Source organism: Coregonus lavaretus (assembly GCF_964263955.1).
Source record: "Coregonus lavaretus genome assembly, chromosome: 14".
NCBI lineage: Eukaryota > Metazoa > Chordata > Actinopteri > Salmoniformes > Salmonidae > Coregonus > Coregonus lavaretus.
The window spans coordinates 3,107,007-3,126,638 of NC_140001.1; the positions used below are offsets into that span (position 1 = coordinate 3,107,007).

Here is a 19,632-nt window from a genome sequence, read left to right on the forward strand (position 1 = left end):
CATGAATTATGTTACGGGTCTCTTGTCCATCCACCCTAGACTTTTAAAGCCACGGGGTTCGTAACAACTAGTAATAATAAAAAAAAAGAGCCAGAATCTCAATTGGTGGGAATGAAATGGAACATGTCACATCCACTAGATTCCTCTGAGATCGGACTGATGAAACGTTATCCTGGAAAGATCATATTCAATTTCTCTGCAGCAAAGTGATGAAATCTGTTAGTATCATCAGAAAGATTAGTGTTTTAGTTAATCAGGCTTGCTTCCTAACTCTTTACTATAGCTTCATTTACCCATATCTCATTTACTGTAATATTGTCTGGGCCAGTACATATGTCTCCTACCCACACAAATTACTCATCACACAAAATATATTAGCAAGTCAAGCCCCATGTAGCTCAGTTGGTAGAGCATGGCGCTTGCAACGCCAGGGTTGTGGGTTCGATTCCCACGGGGGACCAGTATGACAATTTTTTTTTATTATGCACTCACTAAGTCGCTCTGGATAAGAGCGTCTGCTAAATGACTAAAATGTAGCCTCCTAATTACCTGGTTCCATCTGCACCTTTAAGAAACTCTATCTTGTCTATTTATGGCATTAATGTAGGCCAATTATGCATTTTCATGTACAAATACTCACACCTCCCAGACAGTTTACCTAACCCTTCAATGGATTCCTCCAGGTTAATTCTGAAATCCATCTATATAACACAAGACACTGCGATAAACATCACCCTCCCCACTGCCGCACCACACATAGTCAATTCTCTATCAGCTACAGAGGTACCATGCTCTGGAATTCTTACCTTCATATTGCCAAAACATAATCTCTCAATACCTTCCAAGCGAAGACTGGGGGGTCAGCCTGATGAACCAAACTACTCAGTAATCTCTTCCATATAGCCCAACTCTCACACACACACACACACATTTAAACAAAACATATACTGTAAATTATTTTTTTGTGATTGCTGATCGGTTCATTTGTACATTTATGATTAAGGGGTTTTGTTATCTGTTTTAACAACCCTTTTGTATTTATGTATTGTATTTTGTTTTTTTTTGTGGTGTGGTTTTCATATCAGCCCTTGGGCTTCCAACCACCTGCACACCGTTTATATTTATTGTTGTTTATCTGTATTGTTTATCACTTTCTTTGATGCAAATAAATTAAACCTAAACCTCAGTCTCTATAACATCCATAACGGAGAGTGAAACGTCCATAACGGTCTATTATCTTTTCAAAATTATCATTTTTCGTGTTCAGACAAGCTTTTTCTTTGAAATGGCAATCCATGTTTTTTGACCTAAGACTTACAAACTCAAAGACTTTTGCTAATATTTTCAGTCGTCCCAAAAAGCTAGTCCATTTCATGTAACATCCATATCACTTCCTATTAGCTTTATTTCTCCAACATGCCAATATTTAGAAGTTCACTTGTTGGGGGTACTACTACAGACACATGTCAAAAGTTTCATTTATATTTTGTTTGTCCATTCAGCAAGGCAGCTCTGTTGCGTTATAGCCCTGTACGTCTCTGCCTTGCATTGATTGACTGGTCTGGGAGTCGGGCCTAAATGAGATGTTAATTGATGTGGACACATGTGCTCTGGACAATCTATGTAATTGGAGGACAATTGAAACACATTGTTCATCCCCTATCAAAACTGTGATCCACACTGACGCAAGCCTGTGATAGATAGCAGGACACATTAGGCCTACATTATTATTATATAGGTAAAACTCATTAAGAGACTTGATCAGAAGAACAACAAAATATTAGGCTGGAGAAATACAATTGTGTTGGTAGGTCGATTCCAATGATGGATGATTAGAAGGTGATGTCAGAAAAGCAAGAAATCCATCCGGGGGGAAAAAATCACAAGGTACCTGTGGTCCTCTGTAGCTCAGCTGGTAGAGCACGGCGCTTGTAACGCCAAGGTAGTGGGTTCCATCCCCGGGACCACCCATACACAAAAATGTATGCACGCATGACTGTAAGTCGCTTTGGATAAAAGCGTCTGCTAAATGGCATATTATTATTATAGTTAAATCAGTAGAATATGGCTCTACTCTACGTAGCTATTTGTTTACTTTGCTAGCTTAACGTTAGTTACATTTTGTAACGTTTTGCAAGACTGTGATGTTTGCATGGGTGGATTCAGTGAAACAGACAGGGTGGATTTCACCATGTAGAGGACTGCAGAAACTTGTCAGATGTGTCGGCATGAACAATGGCATACATCCCCACTTTGGCTAAACTCAGATTACATTTCAGGGCTGGCAGTTCAGGAGACTGAGTTGAAGTAACATAGATAGTACATCAGTGTGGCAGAAATGATGGAAGTAGCTAATTAATGCCGTTATCAAAACAACTAAGTTAGTTAATGCCGTTATCAAAACAACTAAGTTAGTTAATGCCGTTATCAAAACAACTAAGTTAGTTAATGCCGTTATCAAAACAACTAAGTTAGTTAATGCCGTTATCAAAACAACTAAGTTAGTTAATGCCGTTATCAAAACAACTAAGTTAGTTAATGCCGTTATCAAAACAACTAAGTTAGTTAATGCCGTTATCAAAACAACTAAGTTAGTTAATGCCGTTATCAAAACAACTAAGTTAGTTAATGCCGTTATCAAAACAACTAAGTTAGTTAATGCCGTTATCAAAACAACTAAGTTAGTTAATGCCGTTATCAAAACAACTAAGTTAGTTAATGCCGTTATCAAAACAACTAAGTTAGTTAATGCCGTTATCAAAACAACTAAGTTAGTTAATGCCGTTATCAAAACAACTAAGTTAGTTAATGCCGTTATCAAAACAACTAAGTTAGTTAATGCCGTTATCAAAACAACTAAGTTAGTTAATGCCGTTATCAAAACAACTAAGTTAGTTAATGCCGTTATCAAAACAACTAAGTTAGTTAATGCCGTTATCAAAACAACTAAGTTAGTTAATGCCGTTATCAAAACAACTAAGTTAGTTAATGCCGTTATCAAAACAACTAAGTTAGTTAATGCCGTTATCAAAACAACTAAGTTAGTTAATGCCGTTATCAAAACAACTAAGTTAGTTAATGCCGTTATCAAAACAACTAAGTTAGTTAATGCCGTTATCAAAACAACTAAGTTAGTTAATGCCGTTATCAAAACAACTAAGTTAGTTAATGCCGTTATCAAAACAACTAAGTTAGTTAATGCCGTTATCAAAACAACTAAGTTAGTTAATGCCGTTATCAAAACAACTAAGTTAGTTAATGCCGTTATCAAAACAACTAAGTTAGTTAATGCCGTTATCAAAACAACTAAGTTAGTTAATGCCGTTATCAAAACAACTAAGTTAGTTAATGCCGTTATCAAAACAACTAAGTTAGTTAATGCCGTTATCAAAACAACTAAGTTAGTTAATGTTGTTATCAAAACAACTAAGTTAGTTAATGTCGTTATCAAAACAACTAAGTTAGTTAATGCCGTTATCAAAACAACTAAGTTAGTTAATGCCGTTATCAAAACAACTAAGTTAGTTAATGCCGTTATCAAAACAACTAAGTTAGTTAATGCCGTTATCAAAACAACTAAGTTAGTTAATGCCGTTATCAAAACAACTAAGTTAGTTAATGCCGTTATCAAAACAACTAAGTTAGTTAATGTTGTTATCAAAACAACTAAGTTAGTTAATGTCGTTATCAAAACAACTAAGTTAGTTAATGCCGTTATCAAAACAACTAAGTTAGTTAATGCCGTTATCAAAACAACTAAGTTAGTTAATGCCGTTATCAAAACAACTAAGTTAGTTAATGCCGTTATCAAAACAACTAAGTTAGTTAACATACACACCCTTGCCATGGTAACGTTAGCTATAACTAGCCTGCATCTGGGTTGCAATTGTCAACCTTTCCCTCAGTTCAGAGACGGGTAGAGCATAACTAGCTAACTATTCCTCTTCCTTCTTGTCTAATGTCAAATACAGGTTAGCTGATTGTCAAAAACACGACCTAACGTTAGCTAGCTAATTTAGCTTTGTTAAACCACTAGCTAGGTACAGTAGCTACGTTTATTTACTAGTATTTCCACAACAATGCAGTCGTTCGCAAGAATGTGGTTGTATTTAAAAAGCCAGTCGGCTCATTCAAATCTTAAAACGACATTGCAAGTGTGAAGAAATGTTGTGTTCTCCCTCGTTTAATGAAGGAAATCGGAGTAGATGCAGATAGGTAGATATCGGTCGGCAAAAAACCCAGCTTGTTAGCGGCAGCACATCAACCAGCTTCTGCGCTAACGTTACCGTTCAATAGGTTGGGTTATGAGTTCACTTTAGCATAATGCTAACGTAGGAATGTATTCGATATCAGTCGTCAACTTACCAGTAAACGTGCGTTTATATTGGAAAATTCCAGGCAAAAGGTAGACGATCAATCTGTAAAGTATCAATATAACGCCGTTAATTTTCATCCATTTAGAAGAAATGATGCCATAATCCCAAAGTGTCTACAGATCCTGCTTCCTCTGCTGGTGGCCATCTTCAATTGTCGTCAACATCCAAACACAACCTCCTCGTCCCAGCCAGGTCCCAACGTTGCTCATTCCTCCTGCCTGGCAAATCACTGCTATCCTGCTCAATTCAAAGAAAATACTTCCATCTGCTGGATGAATTGGAGAAGACATGCAGTAATTCAAGTAAAGATGTAGCCTACCAGTCACTACTAACTCAGTGTTTCCAAAATTCGGTCCTGGGGACCCCAAGGGGTGCACGTTTTTTTTTTGGGGGGGGGGATGCACGTTTTGGTTTTTTCCCTATCACTACACAGCTGATTCAAATAATCAACTCATCATTAAGCTTTGATTATTTAAATCAGCTATGTAGTGCAGGGCAAAACCCAAAATGTGAACCTCTTGGGGTACCCAGGACCGAATGCGTGAATCACTGTACTAACTACTCACTTCTTGTTTAGATTTTTGGCTTTCCCAGCCAACATAGCAGCATAGAATAAAAAATACATCTTTTTTTTTAGATTTGATTGGGATCCCCATTAGCCGACGTCTATGGCGACAGCTAGTCTTCCTGGGGTCCGACACATAACACAAAAAGACGTTACAGACAAACAGACTACAATTGACTTACATTTAAAAACATTAACATGTATATTAGACTTACACACATTACTACATATGCCTTAACTAGGTTAACCGTGTCAGATAGGGAAGAGATGTGATAATAGGTGTTTTTTTAAAGCTAATTTTGCTGTTTACTCGAGTAATTTGAGATGGAAGGGACTTCCATGTGATCATGGCTCTATATAACACAGTGCTTGCCTTGAATTCGTTCTGGATTTGGGGACTGTGAAGAGGCCTCTGATGGCATATCTGTCAGAGCTACAGTATATGTAAGTTGATTATACAGACAATTTTGAATTTTCAACACCACTATTTCTCACAAAATCAAGAATTGATGCAGTCAATCTCTCCATACTGTTGACATTAGCCCTCTGTGTGCATTGAAGGGCAAGACCTGCTGCTCTGTTCTGGGCCAGCTGCAGCTTTTCTAGGTCCTTCTTTGCAGCACTTGACCACATCAAGTGCCTGCAGAACTTGTTTGGTCGACTGTGGTGTTAAAAATGCTGAGCATCTCTTTATCACAGACCGAGCTCTCCCCATCTTTACAACAATTGAATCAATATGCCTTGACCATGACCGTTTACAGTCTAAGGTGACACCAAGAAGTTTAGTCTCCTCCACATCATTCATTACCAGATTCAGCTGAGGTCTGGAACTTAATAGGGACTGGATGTTATTTATAATGAGGGAAACTTGGAGAAAATCGGACCTCTGAAATAAAAATGGATGGCCCTCCCTTCAGTAAAATAGATTTCTACCCATCCCTCCCTGAAAGCTTGAAAAAAAACAAGTGGCCCTCCCTTATACCCAAAATAATAATTACATCATAAAGTGACTTAGCAGAGAACATGTCTACCATTTACTCTCACTCCTAGGACAGACCAGAGCCTTAGATATGCAGTTTTAGAAACAGTTCTTCATTTTGTAAGCATCCAGAAGGTTGTGGATTCGCAGACCACTGCAGACAAGGTTAGGGGTGAAAAGATCTCCATTATGCTTAACACCCCGGCCATCCTACAATCTAAACTAGATGCCCTCAATCTCACACAAATTATCAACGAACCTACCAGGTACAACCCTAAATCCGTAAACATGGGTACCCTCATAGATATCATCCTGACTAACTTACCCTCTAAATACACCTCCGCTGTCTTCAACCAGGATCTCAGCGATCACTGCCTTATTGCCTGCGTCCGTAACGGGTCCGCGGTCAAACGACCACCCCTCATCACTGTCAAACGCTCCCAAAAACACTTCAGCGAGCAGGCCTTCCTAATTGACCTAGCCCAGGTATCCTGGATGGATATAGATCTCATTCCGTCAGTAGAGGATGCCTGGTTGTTCTTTAAAAGTAATTTCCTCTCAATCTTAAATAGACATGCCCCATTCAAAAAATACAGAACTAAGAACAGATATAGCCCCTGGTTCTCCTCAGACTTGACTGCCCTTGACCAGCACAAAAACATCCTGTGGCGTACTGCATTAGCATCAAATAGCCCCCGCGATATGCAACTTTTCAGGGAAGTTAGGAACCAATATACACAAGCAGTTAGGAAAGCAAAGGCTAACTTTTTCAAACAGAAATTTGCATCCTGTAGCACTAACTCCAAAAAGTTTTGGGACACTGTAAAGTCCATGGAAAATAAGAGCACTTCCTCCCAGCTGCCCACTGCACTGAGGCTAGGAAACACTATCACCACCGATAAATCTACAATAATCGAGAATTTCAACAAGCATTTTGCTATGGCTGGCCATGCTTTCCACCTGGCTACCACTACCCCGGCCACCAGCTCTGCACCCTCCGCTGCAACTTGCCCATGCCCCCCCCGCTTCTCCTTCACACAAATCCAGACAGCTGATGTTCTAAAAGAGCTGCAAAATCTGGACCCCTACAAATCATCTGGGCTAGACAATCTGGACCCTTTCTTTCTAAAACTAGCCGCTGAAATTGTCGCAACCCCTATTACTAGCCTGTTCAACCTCTCTTTCGTAACGTCTGATATCCCCAGAGATTGGAAAGCTGCCGCGGTCATCCCCCTTTTCAAAGGGGGTGACACTCTAGATCCAAACTGTTACAGACCCATATCCATCCTGCCCTGCCTTTCAAAAGTTTTTGAACGCCAAGTCAACAAACAGATCACCGACCATTTCGAATCCCACCGTACCTTCTCCGCTATGCAATCCGGTTTCCGAGCTGGTCATGGGTGCACTTCAGCCACGCTCAAGGTCCTAAACGATATTATAACCGCGATCGATAATAGACAGTACTGTGCAGCCGTTTTCATTGACCTGGCCAAGGCTTTCGACTCTGTCAACCACCGCATTCTTATTGGCAGACTAAATAGCCTTGGTTTCTCAAATGACTGCCTCGCCTGGTTCACCAACTACTTCTCAGATAGAGTTCAATGTGTCAAATCGGAGGGCTTGTTGTCTGGACCTATGACAGTCTCTATGGGGGTGCCACAGGGTTCAATTCTTGGGCCGACTCTTTTCTCTGTGTATATCAATGACGTCGCTCTTGCTGCTGGTGACTCTCAGATCCACCTCTACGCAGACGACACCATTTTGTATACATCTGGCCCTTCATTGGACACTGTGTTAACAAACCTCCAAACGAGCTTCAATTCCATACAACACTCCTTCAGTAGCCTCCAACTGCTCTTAAACACTAGTAAAACTAAATGCATGCTCTTCAACCGAACGCTGCTTGCACCCGCCCACCCGACTAGAATCACTACTCTCGAAGGGTCTGACCTAGAGTATGTGGACAACTACAAATATCTAGGTGTCTGGTTAGACTGTAAACTCTCCTTCCAGACTCACATTAAGAATCTCCAATCCAAAGTTAAGTCTAGAATCGGTTTCCTATTTCGCAACAAAGCCTCCTTCACTCATGCTGCCAAACATGCCCTCGTAAAACTGACTATCCTACCGATCCTTGACTTCGGCGATGTCATTTACAAAATTGCCTCCAACACTCTACTCAGCAAATTGGATGTAGTCTATCACAGTGCCATCCGTTTAGTCTCCAAAGCCCCATATACTACCCACCACTGTGACCTGTACGCTCTTGTTGGCTGGTCCTCACTACATATTCGTCGCCAAACCCACTGGCTCCAGGCCATCTATAAATCACTGCTAGGCAAATCCCCGCCTTATCTTAGCTCATTGGTCACCATAGCAACACCCACCCGTAGTCTGCGCTCCAGCGGGTATATCTCACTGGTCATCCCCAAAGCCAACACCTCCTTTGGCCGCAATTCCTTCCAGTTCTCTGCTGCAAATGACTGGAACAAATTGCAAAAATCTCTGAAGCTGGAGACACTTATCTCCCTCACTAACTTTAAGCATCAGTTGTCAGAGCACCTTACCGATCACTGCACCTGTACACAGCCCATCTGAAATTAGCCCGCCCAACTACCTCATTCCTATATTGTTATTTATTTTGCTCATTTGTACCCCAGTATCTCTATTTGCACATCATCTCTTGCACATCTATCAGTCCAGTGTTAATACTAATTGTAATTTTTTTTTTGCACTATAGCCTATTTTATTGCCTTACCTCCATAACTTGCTAAATTTGCACACACTGTATATTATATGTATTTCTGTTGTATTTTTTGACTTTGTTTGTTTTGCCCCATATGTAACTCTGTATTGTTGTTTTTATCGCACTGCTTTGCTTTATCTTGGCCAGGTCGCAGTTGTAAATGAGAACTTGTTCTCAACTGGTTTACCTGGTTAAATAAAGGTGAAATAAAAAAATAAAAAAATAAATAATAAAAGCACTGCATAAATCTATCATCTTATTTGCGGTCCTAAAAAAAAAAAAAATCATTTTATAATCTAATTTCATGCAATTCTGCGTCATTTAATAATGACTGGAGACAAGCAGAATATTTTTTAATACCTCAACAGAGCATGACAACGAATGAGTGCATGCTGCAGCACCGGAGACGTTTTGATTTCTATACAGGCTGTTCACCGGAGACGTTTTGATTTCTATACAGGCTGTTCACCGGAGACGTTTTGATTTCTATACAGGCTGTTCACCGGAGACGTTTTGATTTCTATCCAGGCTGTTCACCGGAGATGTTTTGATTTCTATACAGGCTGTTCACCGGAGACGTTTTGATTTCTATCCAGGCTGTTCACCGGAGACGTTTTGATTTCTATACAGGCTGTTCACCGGAGACGTTTTGATTTCTATCCAGGCTGTTCACCGGAGACGTTTTGATTTCTATCCAGGCTGTTCACCGGAGACGTTTTGATTTCTATCCAGGCTGTTCACCGGAGACGTTTTGATTTCTATCCAGGCTGTTCACCGGAGACGTTTTGATTTCTATCCAGGCTGTTCACCGGAGACGTTTTGATTTCTATCCAGGCTGTTCACCGGAGACGTTTTGATTTCTATCCAGGCTGTTCACCGGAGACGTTTTGATTTCTATCCAGGCTGTTCACCGGAGACGTTTTGATTTCTATCCAGGCTGTTCACCGGAGACGTTTTGATTTCTATCCAGGCTGTTGTTAAAAAATAGGATAGTCTAAGTTTGGAACACTGCTAAAGCTGTCAATCAACTGTAAAAAAAATAAAAGTAATACAAATAACGCAACATAACCAGTTACCACTGAAGTATCACTGAAGAAAAAGCCATTTGTTTTCTAACACAGCAGCCGCACGTCATCCGGTAGGCATATATGCACTTGTAACTGTTTTTTCATTTGGGAAACTATCATTTTCTAATTTATTCTATTTTATTCCATGATATTCTGTGACTAAGGCATGGGAATATAAGAGCATCTGCTCGGCTAAATTAACAAACTAGGCATGCATATATCACCGCATGATCCTCAAACCGACGACTGGCCAAACTAGTGTTTCTAAAAGTGAATTCTAAGGTACTGTAGAATGACTGTATAACCTAATAAGGCATTTTTTTGTTTCATTATTATTTAATTCTAAGTAATACTTTTTTTTTTTAAACAGTATTTTATACAGCCTAAATGGAAAAATGTATAGGCATGTTGTTAAAGTGCTGTTGTTGTGTTGCTGAGCGCTCCTGCCAGCCTGTAGCATGTCACAAATGCTTCACAATTTATTTCTTAAATGGCAGGCTATAGCCTTGAAATGATAATAATAATATAACCTAAATAATTCATTTTTGTTCCTTCTTAGGCTACCTGTCTTGCTCCTGACTGATTTAGAGTTAGTATGTTGTTTAATAGCCTGTTGAAATGTTGAACGTCAATTGTGTGTCACAGATTCTGCCGAGACTGCCCTTCCTTCTGGTTCGGGCAGGCTTCTGCGTTCGTCGTCACCGGAGTACTAGCTGCTGCCGATCTATGTTTCTGTGTTGCGCCTGTTGTCTGATTGTCACACACCTGTTGCCCATTATTGTAATCATGCCTTCCCTATTTTAACCCAGTGGCTCCCAATGTGTTTTGTGCGTGGTTGTTTTCGTTTCGTTTGTGTGCGGGTTAGTTCCTCCCTGTGTGGAGAGATTTCTTTATTGCATTCTTTACTCATTTCTCAGTAAAGTACGTTTCTTCGAGTTCTGTGTCCTGCGCCTGACTTCGACCCACCGCATTACACTGACACTCGTGACAGAACCACGCACCATTTATGGAGTCAGCAGGTATAGCCAGTCAGTCCGAATCGATGGAGGAACGATTTCAACGACAGGAGAGTATCATCCAGGCTCTCGGCACCGCCATGGAGAGGGTGATGAATACTATGGACCGATGGGAGAGAGGTGGCCTTCCTACACCTCCTCCAACCACTCAACCACCTACACCACTGTCCACCCCTTCGCCACCTGGGTCCAGTGGGATTCGGCTCTCGCTCCCGAGGGCATATGACGGTACACCAGCCGGGTGTCAGGGTTTCCTTCTCCAGGTAGAGCTCTACCTGGCAACCATTCACCCGGCGCCCTCGGGATACGAGAGCGTGTCCGCCCTCATCTCCTGTCTGTCGGGGAAGGCGCTCGAGTGGGCCAACGCCGAGTGGGGAGGAATTGACGCTACATCGGTCCGCTACGAGGATTTCACCCACCGCATCCGGGCGGTATTCGATAATCCACAGGAGGGGAGAGCGGCGGGCGAGCGTCTGTTCCACCTACGACAGGAGAAGAGGAGCGCCCAGGAATTTGCGCTGGAGTTCAGGACGTTGTCAGTCAGCGCCGGATGGAATGAGAGGGCCCTGATCGACTACTATCGGTGCAGCCTACGGGAGGACGTTCGGCGGTAACTGGCCTGCAGGGATACCAACCTCAACCTGGACCAACTGGTGGAGATGTCCATCAGGCTGGATAACCTGTTGGAGACCTGCGGACGTTTTGATCGGGGCCCATTCATTCCATCCCCCAGCACCTCTGACTCTACCCCCATGGAGCTTGGAGGTACTGCGCTTAGGGAGACCAGGAGAGGGGCCGTCCCCTGCACCAACTGTGGACGCAGAGGACACACTGCGGACCGGTGCTGGGGAGGGTCCCCAGGGAGTCGAGGCAGTAAGCAGAGCACTGGTCGACCATCTCAGGTGAGTAGGCACCCGACTCACCCAGAGCTCCCTGTTGGTCAGCTGTGTATAGAGGTTGTTTTCCCAGAGTTTTCTCCTCATTCCCAGCATAAGGCGCTAGTAGATTCAGGTGCAGCTGGGAATTTTAGTGATCGTCAATATTGTCATAGGTTAGGGATTCCTACTGTTCGTGTTAAGGTGCCCTTCCCTGTCCTTGCATTAGATAGTCACCCGCTAGGGTCAGGTCTAATCAGGGAGGTTACCGCACCACTTTTAATGAGGACGCAGGGGGGTCATGAGGAGAGGATTAGTCTCTATCTGATTGATTCTCCTGCGTATCCTGTGGTGTTGGGACTTCCCTGGTTAACCATTCATGATCCCACTATTTCCTGGCAACAGAGGGCTCTCAAGGGATGGTCCAGTCAGTGCTCAGGGAGGTGTGTAGGGGTTTCCTTGGGGGCTACTACAGTGGAGAGTCCAAACCAGGTCTCCACAGTGCACATTCCTTCCGAGTATGCCGATTTGGCTCTCGCCTTCAGTAAAAAGAGGGTGACTAAATTACCACCCCATCGTCCGGGGGATTGTGCGATAAATCTCCAGGTAGGAGCTGCACTTCCCCGGAGTCACGTGTATCCTCTGTCACAGGCGGAGAAGGCGGCCATGGAAACATATGTCTCCGAATCTCTGAGACAGGGATACATTCGGCCTTCCACTTCACCTGTTTCCTCAAGCTTCTTTTTCGTGAAGAAAAAGGATGGTGGGTTACGCCCGTGCATTGATTACCGTGGGCTTAATCAGATCACTGTCAAGTACAGCTATCCCTTACCTCTGATAGCATGTATGACGGAATCACTGCACGGGGCGCGCTTATTCACGAAATTGGATCTCAGGAGCGCGTACAACCTGGTGCGTATCCGGGAGGGAGATGAGTGGAAGACGACTTTCAGCACTACCTCAGGACACTATGAGTACCTCGTCATGCCATACGGGTTATTGAATGCTCCATCAGTTTTCCAATCATTTGTCGATGAGATTTTCAGGGATCTGCACGGACAGGGTGTAGTGGTGTATATTGATGACATTCTCATATACTCCGCTACACGGGCCGAGCATGTGTCCTTGGTGCATAAAGTACTTGGACGACTGTTAAAGCATTACCTGTATGCCAAGGCAGAGAAATGCCTGTTCTTTCAGGAGTCCATCTCCTTCCTAGGGTACCACATGTCCGCGTCTGGGGTGAAGATGGAGAGTGACCGCATTTTGGCCGTGCGTAATTGGCCGACTCCAACCACGGTGAAGGAGGTGCAGCAATTTTTGGGATTTGCCAACTACTACCGGAGGTTTATCCGGGGCTTTGGTCAGGTAGCAGCTCCCATTACCTCGTTGCTGAAGGGGGGACCGGAGCGACTGCGGTGGTCAGCGGAGGCGGACAGGGCGTTCAATCATCTGTAGGTCATACCTCTTATTTATTGAAGAGGAAGAAATAGGTTCCAACACAAAACCATCTTGTTGTTAGTAGCCTAAAGCCAAATTAAAATGAAGACTGTTTAAATGAATTAGGCCCTCTCGAATTAGTCTACTTTCAGCCCCCATGCGCTGTCCATCTCTGCGGCTTCATAGTAATGTAAGTTACTAGAATATGGCTTATTGTGAGGTCAATAACTCTGATAAAAAGCTTCATTATGGGCAATGAATAATCAATTATATAGCAGTAGCAAGCTTACCTCCGTTAACCCTCCTCATCTTCGCGCTCTCCTTCTCAAACTGAACAGGACATATAGTCCAGCTCACATGTTACGAACCCCGTGGCTTTAAAAGTGTAGGGTGGATGGACAAGAGACCCGTAACATAACTCATGCAAATTAGAATCGTGACATGGAAACAGTGAGAACAAAAAATACACCGACAACCAAAAACTACCGTCAAACATAAAATGTTTATTTTGAACACACGGTAAAGGTTTGGGAAAAAGGGCTGAGCAGGACCCAATGAATGAAACAATAATGTAAAAAAAACTAAACTGATCTTGCCTGCCTCAAGAACCGCTAAGCTACTGCTAATCATACAAAAATACAGTGGGGTGGTCCGCTCAGGTCTAACTAGTGTTTTTAGACAATGTTCTTCCTACGGGTAATGTATGCCCAAGGGCAACTTGCTTAAATTCCCCTTTTCCCAGAAACACACAACATAGTTACCATACAGAGTAACCAGCAAATGAGTGAGTACACAAGAAACAGGACACCCCAGTATCCATACTCACATACGGAAATAGTCTCTGTCAGCAAACACAACTGACTGGCTTTTAAAACAATGGGATGTGTGATGTGAGTGAAAAACCAGAAACAGGTGGTGCAATACAGAGGAATGTCCACTGATTGGTCAGAAACAGGTGGTGCAATGCAGAGGAATGTCCACCGATTGGTCCACCTCAGCAATCAGCAGACAAACGGATAGGACAGGTGGGACACCCCAACGACCACCAATCAGGAACACAAAGGACACCTGTGATTAGGGCAGAAGGAGAGGGAAAAACACAAAAACACACACAGGATACCTGTATCCGTAACATGGTGACTGAAGGAATTGGCTGACAAAATCTATGGATAGGAGACTATAGTTTTCTGTCAAACAGGTAGGTCATACCTCTTATTTATTGAAGAGGAAGAAATAGGTTCCAACACAAAACCATCTTGTTGTTAGTAGCCTAAAGCCAAATGAAAATGAAGACTGTTTAAATGAATTAGGCCCTCTCGAATTAGTCTACTTTCAGCACCCATGCGCTGTCCATCTCTGCGGCTTCATAGTAATGTAAGTTACGTAAGTTACTAGAATATGGCTTATTGTGAGGTCAATAACTCTGATAAAAAGCTTCATTATGGGCAATGAATAATCAATTATAGCAGTAGCAAGCTTACCTCCGTTAACCCTCATCTTCGCGCTCTCCTTCTCAAACTGAACAGGACATATAGTCCAGCTCACAAATGTAGACATGTTTTTTTTGACAAATGAAAAATTATATTCGCAAGAAGCCTTTGACTCGCATCCTGAAGTGCCACTGTACACAGCACAGTCATTGGTCAGGCAGCTTGCAACAAAGGGTTTACATCAGCAAGAGCAGGGCAGGCCGCGGGTCATGACATCCGGGCTCTGCTGTAACCGGCCGCAACCGGGAGACCCATGAGGCGGCGCACAATTGGCCCAGCGTCGTCCAGGGTAGGGGAGGGAATGGCCGGCAGGGAGGTAGCTCAGTTGGTAGAGCATGGCGTTTGCAATGCCAGGGTTGTGGGTTCGATTCCCACGGGGGGCCAGTATGAAAAATAAATAATGTATGCACTAACTGTAAGTTGCTCTGGATAAGAGCGTCTGCTAAATGACGTAAAATGTAAAAAAAAAAAAATGATTGTGTTACAGGCTATAGTTTTTCCATTTGTGCTGCGAGGTTGGACGTTAGCATGTTAGCACGTGTGGCGCACAGATTAGTGTCACCTCGTTAGTCAGTATGTGTTACACCTGTACTGGTTTGTCATCTCGTTAGTCAGAAGGCGTTTCACCTGTGCTGGCCCAGGTGATATTTTAGAGTGGCTGGCCCAGCGTTCCAGTTGTCTTGAGAGATGTTGAGAGTTAAACCTTTAGTTGGCGCTCCCAGACCCGTCGCCAGACCTCAGTCTTAAGGGGGGCATATGAATGCATGGGAGTGCAGGGCACAATTATTATTATTAGCCTACAGTACGTATATTTAATAATACATTCCCTCAAGTGGGGGGGGGGCCCCTGGCCCGCCCATAGCGACGGGGGGGGGGGCGGGCCCGGCCCCCTATGGCCCGCCCATAGCGACGGGTGTGGGGGGGGGGCCTGGCCCCCTATGGCCCGCCCATAGCGACGGGTGTGGGGGGGGGGCACAAGCATTTTTGGGGGCGGGCCTGGCCCCCTATGGCCCGCCCATAGCGACGGGGGGTGGGCGGGCCTGGCCCCCTATGGCCCGCCCATAGCGACGGGGGGGGGGGGGGGGGCTGGCCCCCTATGGCCCGCCCATAGCGACGGGTGTGGGCGCTCCCTATTTGATTTCTAGAAAAACAATCCTTTATCTGATCTTCTTTGTTTGCTCCACCATTTTGGTTTGCTTCCTGTCTTTTAAGTTTGGTGTGGACTTTTCTTTTCTTTGCCTCTTAGTGGGCAGATTTAGTGGGTCTCATGGTTGGTGTCTTTTAGGTCCCAGTTGTTGTTGCTAGGCAACCTCCAGTGGACACCCCCATGAGTGTCTTTCAGAACCCCTCCTAAAACCCCACCTGTTTCGTTTTGGTTGTTGCCAGTGACTCTTTGTTAGTTCCCCTTTCTGTTTGAGCGAACTTTTTTGGTTTTGTTGTTGGGGAACGTAACAATTTGGATAGCCTATCCATTGCAGTGTAGCCTAGTTTTCTATACACTATCCCAGCAGCGCAAAAAACTCGGGAAGGAAGTACATTTTCTTAGAAATATAACTTTGCCCTGTGCTTCTCCCAGCATGCTGTTCGTATAGCCTATAGCCTAGGTGGTCCTCTGTAGCTCAGCTGGTAGAGCACGGCACTTGTAACGCCAAGGTAGTGGGTTCGATCCCCGGGACCACCCATACACAAAAATGTATGCACGCATGACTGTAAGTCGCTTTGGATAAAAGCGTCTGCTAAATGGCATATTATTATTATTATTATAGTATAGACTATGGATCATTTGACTGAGACCACACTGGGACCACTTGATATTGCAGCAGCAGAGAATCAGGGATGAGGGGCAGCATCAGGCACACAGGAGATACTATAATAAACAACAGATTCTCAAACCCTGAACAATATGACATTTAATCGATTTGCAAAATTACATGACCCTCCCCTGGACTAAAAAACTAATAAAATAAAATAAATCTGAAATTTAAAAAAGCATGACCCTCCCCCCAAATTTCCCTCTGGGTAAAAATCGTATAGATTTCAACCGCTACCTTAGGGAAAGATTTCCATTTTGTAGATATATTTAGGACTAGTCTATCACTAGCCACCCCATTCCAAAACGGACTGCAACTCTTTGTTTAGGGTTGCAGTGACATCACTAGCTGTGGTTGCCGACGTGTATAATGTTGCGTCATCTGCATCTACACGGACACGCAGGCATCACGGCTAGTGGTCGATCATTAGTCAAATAGAGGACAGTAAAGGAAAATAGGGAAGTGTTACCTTTTTTAGCAGCATCATTGGCTTAAATCAAATAAAAAGACAACAACAACAACAAAAACTGAAATAAACGTGTTTAGATCAGATTACACCAGTACGTCATCGCCACAAACATCAGATGGGTAACGTCAAGATGTGACAACAGAAATAGCCTTTCATTAGCTATGTCACTGGGCTGTTCCTCTTTCAAGCATGACAATGCTTGGCTAAAGCACATAGCCTGACAACTCTAATTGATTTTTTATTTATTTATCTGTTATTTAATTAGAGAAGTCATATTGAGATTGACATCTCTTTCTCATGTGAGCTGTGAGCCCTAATGCCTAATATGCTGTGGATGGTCAGTGGACCAATTCAATTTCCTGTGCTGCATGTCAAGTTAACGCCACAGAAGTGTGGCTAGTTAGATATAATTAGTCTCTCTGTGTGTGTGTAGCTTACACTTCCTGCCTGGCAACACTGTAAGCATATTTACTCATTATTTTTAATGAGCAGGAATTAAGCCTATTGCTTAACATTCTGTAACTGAGGCTCACGCACAGTGCTGTGCTAAGGATTTCCACCTTCAACTTTGTTTAACCAAGGCGAAGACCAAAAGCCTCACCAAAGACACCGAACGGTCTTGTGGTTCTATCCTTAAGTTCATTTGGTTCAGTAACTTCATACTCAACAAGGTCCGACACTCTCACTTAGGTTTTGTGCATCTGGGCATTTAAAATGGATCTAACTGTGTGTGTCCTTACCATTACATTTGAGATTTTAGTCATTTAGCAGACGCTCTTATCCAGAGCGACTTACAGTTAGTGAATGCATACATGTTTTTTTTCATTCTGGCCCCACGTGGGAAACAAACCCACATCCCTGCCGGCCAAACCCTCCCCTACCTTGGACGACGCTGGACCAATTGTGCGCCGCCCATGGGTCTCCCGGTCGCGGCCGGCTGCGACAGAGCCTGGACTCGAACCAGGATCTCTAGTGGCACAGCTACCACTGCGATGCAGTGCCTTAGACCACTGCACCACTGGGGAGTCAGATATATGCTGTCCATTCCACTCACTACCATGACATGCTATATGGGTTATCCACATACTGGACCGTTCCAGCTGTTTTCCACATTGCAAAAAACAACATATATTTTCATACAATATCTAATGCAATAGTTGTTGTTTTTTACTAGATGTTTGTGTTTTACAACCCCAATATTAATCAGGTCCAACTGTAATATGTGTAATGTCTTGACTTGTGTTTTTAATACGTTTAATGTTTATATGTTTACATTTACATTTACGTCATTTAGCAGACGCTCTTATCCAGAGCCACTTACAAATTGGTGCATTCACCTTATGATACCCAGTGGGACAACCACTTTACAAGTTTTATTTTTTCTTTTTATATATATTTTTATCTTTTTTTCTTTTTGAGTATATTTTTAATTTTCATTTGTTTTTTTTATATATATATATATATTGTTTTCTTTAAAAATTATTATTTTTTATTTTTATTATTATATTTATTTTTATTTATTTATTATTATTATATATGTTCCCCGGGAAGCTCCTGGAAAATGATATTTCAGCTGGATCTGGTGCAACGCATCACTTCTGATTTCTGTTTTGTTCTACATTGTCCCTGTTTCACATAAACGTAATAAATCAATAAAATAATGACCCCACTTCCAAGTGGTCCTATAACTGTGTAATTGACATGGCTAGCACATTGACTACAGTATAGGTGCGTATTCTACTAGAAAACTATAAGAACCTATTGCCAACGAATAAATAATTTAGCACTGAAAAAACTTTTTTTTAAAAGCAGGTTTTCCTTACAATGTATTTTACACTTTTAATACTTTTATTGAATCAATACATAACTATTAACAGCGGGTATTCAAAACTGCTAAATACATTAACAGGGTTGGGGTCAATTCCATTCAGTCAATTCAGGAAGTACACCGACATTTCAATTATCTTCAATGCTTTTCAATGGTTTACTTTCTGAATTGACTGGAATTGTAATGGAATTGACCCCAACCCTGTAGAGTAATTTACTGAATGCATTTCATCAGATGTACTCTGTAGTTGATGTCCTAACATTTAGTAAAACAGAGAATGTAATGTGCCCTCGGTTGACCATCAAAGGAGATCATGTAATGTGCCTTGGGTTGACCATCAAAGGAGATCATGTAATGTGCCTTGGGTTGACCATAAAGGAGATCATGTAATGTGCCCTTGGTTGACCATAAAAGAGATCATGTAATGTGCCTTGGGTTGACCATAAAGGAGATCATGTAATGTGCCTTGGGTTGACCATAAAAGAGATCATGTAATGTGCCTTGGGTTGACCATAAAGGAGATCATGTAATGTGCCTTGGGTTGACCATATTAATGCAACTGATTATCAGTAGAAAATATACAATAGATCTGCTACCAGTGCTCGGTTGTGTCCCAAATGGCACCCTATTCCCTATATAGTGCACTGCCCATAGGGCTCTGGTCTAAAGTAGTGCACTATATAGGGAATAGGGTGCCATTCTCTGGTCTAAAGTAGTGCACTATATAGGGAATAGGGTGCCATTCTCTGGTCTAAAGTAGTGCACTATATAGGGAATAGGGTGCCATTCTCTGGTCTAAAGTAGTGCACTATATAGGGAATAGGGTGCCATTCTCTGGTCAAAAGTAGTGCACTATATAGGGAATAGGGTGCCATTCTCTGGTCTAAAGTAGTGCACTATATAGGGAATAGGGTGCCATTCTCTGGTCTAAAGTAGTGCACTATATAGGGAATAGGGTGCCATTCTCTGG

The 19,632-nt window shown here is 42.7% G+C and overlaps 1 protein-coding gene across 1 annotated transcript in view; it reads right to left on the reverse strand.

Moving 5' to 3' along the window:
* LOC311141879 (WD repeat and FYVE domain-containing protein 3-like) overlaps positions 1-4,496 on the reverse strand; it is a gene marked incomplete at its 3' end in the record, with an annotated part of 42,822 nt that extends 38,326 nt beyond the window's left edge. The window contains exon 1 of the mRNA XM_084177375.1: positions 4,366-4,496. The remainder of the gene's footprint in view (positions 1-4,365) is intronic.
* Positions 4,497-19,632: the final 15,136 nt, after the last annotated feature.